The sequence below is a fragment of the Moschus berezovskii genome, chromosome 9 (genome assembly GCF_049115385.1).
Source record: "Moschus berezovskii isolate FMDL1 chromosome 9, NW_MosBer_1.0, whole genome shotgun sequence".
Lineage (NCBI taxonomy): Eukaryota > Metazoa > Chordata > Mammalia > Artiodactyla > Moschidae > Moschus > Moschus berezovskii.
In genome coordinates this window covers 105,982,010-105,984,625 of record NC_142468.1, presented here as the reverse complement: position 1 = coordinate 105,984,625, position 2,616 = coordinate 105,982,010, and positions in this window count along the sequence as shown.

Below are 2,616 nucleotides of genomic sequence, written 5' to 3'. Positions count from 1 at the left end.
GTGAGAAATAAAAAAAGAGAAGAAAGAAAAAATAAAGAGGTACAAGGTTAGAATGACCAAAACAGACCAAGAAAACAGGGAAAAGAAAGACTCATGGAGACATATGGAAAGACAATTGTAAAATTTTCAACGGTCAAGAGACAGAGAGACACTGGTCTGTAATACACGTTCCACAAATCCACAAACTACAAAAGTAAACCAGTGATAAAGAGGCCTGTATATAGGAAAAAGAAAATACACCGGGTTAGATATGCACTTAGCTGGAGTAAGAGCCCCACTTTGAAGCAGGTTAAAGTTCTGCCCCCAAAAAGTCTTTGACTTTGAAAACTGTTTTTCCATAATTATAATCTGAGGCTTTCCTCATTTCTTAACATTCATCCCAATATGTAAGACAAAATTAATATGAAGATCTAAGCTAGTTCTTATAAGAGAGTCTTTTTAAAATGGGGTATTTTTTATTTTAAAAAAATTGATATTATTTATCTCTATTACTGAGTTTTTCGACACATCCTTAGATTTTGCCCCGAACTCAATTAACTTATTGGGTGTCTCCCCTGAGCCTGACAGTATTGTGTCAACAGTACAGTACAAACAAGACAAAAGTCTTTTCCTTTAGAATTTTACATTCTAATTCAGGGAGACAGACAATAAGCAAACAAGCAGGAAAGAAAACATCAGATAGTAATGAGTGTGTGAAAGGAAATATAGCAGAGTGTGAGTTAGAGAGAGCTTGGGAAAGAGATTGCTGTTTTAGAAAGGATGGTCAGAGAGGATCTTTCTGAGGAGGTTTCATTAAAGTAAAATCTGAGTGTCTAAAAGAAGCCATTCCAGTAAGTGGTCATCAAAAAGAAAGATCTGTATATCAAACAGTAATATCCACCTTTTTCTGAAAAGGCTAGTAGTCTTCTCTTTTCCAATTTAAAAAGAAAGGAAGATCTGGTGTGTTAAGGAATAAAACAGGGGTCAGAGTACCAAAAGAGTGAAAAAATTTATACAGAGAGAAAATTCCTTCCCATTTTTTATCCCCCACTCAAACTTCACAATAGGAAATAGCTATTACTCTTTGTGCATCTTCCCCGAAGCATTATGAATATAAAAACTAAAGTCACTATACAGTCTTTTCTCTCTATTAATAAAAAAGTGATAAATATGAAAAAGTAGAGTTTGTTTAAATGAATTTTAATAGCTGCATACAACTCAATACTTTACAGGTGTTTAAAATATAATAGGCATGTATAACATATACATTCATGCATAATATAGCTTCCAGAATATTTTTAAAAAAGCAATTTAAAAAACAACATATAAATACATCCTTATATTTAGACAAAAAAGTTTAAGTATGTACCCAAAATGTGGAAAAAATATTTTATGTACATTCTCTGACCTTTATTTTTATTGTATATATTGCTGTTGTTCAGTCACTAAGTCATGTCTGACCCTGTGACCCCATGGACTGCCACACACCAGGCCTCCCTGTCCTCCACTATCTCCCAGAGTGTGCTCAGATTCATGTCCTTGGAGTTGATGATGCTGTCTAACCACCTCATCCTCTGACACCCTCTTCTTTTGCCTTTAATCTTTCCAGCATCAGGGTCTTTTTAATGAGCTGGCTCTTCTCATCAGGTGTTATATATGTTTCATCAATTCCTTTCTACCACAAACTCAGTTTTTAAAATTATTATTAACATAATCACATTAAGTAAAACTCTATATTGGTTTCTATTTAAAATTTTTCAAGTCAGCTTTGTACAATAAGAAATCATAATGCGTGCATTACTCATTCACTTCTTACTAGCCATTATTGAGAATCTATCAGAGCAAGTCATTGTGATGAAACACAAATTTAATAGTACAAACTCTAATTTCAAAGAAGGTAAAAAATTTTAAACACAGACACATATAAAATGATGGTAAAATCTTTGTAAAAGAACTGTGCTTAGAGCATCATGAGAGCAAAGAGGAGAAAACACTGGTGTGGGCACTGGAAATGTATCAAGAAGCAGGAAGCACCACGGTTCAGTCTTCACTGAAAGGTTCATCAGCAAGAGGTAAAGGAGAACAGTGTGCAAAGTCACTCAAGAATCAGACTCCCTTCCTGTGCTGAAACAGTGAGAGGCAAGATTGGAAAAGTGGGTAATTTCTAATAGATTATATTTGATTAAATTTATAATTCATTGGAAGAAATTCAGGAGATAATCCATGAGACTGCTGTTCTACACTACACATAAAGGATATTTCTAACTGATGATACAATTGACAACTTCTCGGCTATGTTGTGGAGAAGGCAATGGCACCCCAGTCCAGTACTCTTGCCTGGAAAATCCCATGGACAGAGGAGCCTGGTAGGCTGCAGTCCATGGGGTCTCAAAGAGTCAGACATGACTAGGCGACTTCACGTTCACTTTTCACACTCATGCATTGGAGAAGGAAATGGCAACCCACTCAGTGTTCCTGCCTGGAGAATCCCAGGGATGGGGGAGCCTGGTGGGCTGCCTTCTATGGGGTCGCACAGAGTCAGACACGACTGAAGCGACTTAGCAGCAGCAGCAGCAGCTATGTTGAGCTATTGTTGCTGTGTCCTGTAGATATATCATGAGAATTTTTCAAAAGTAT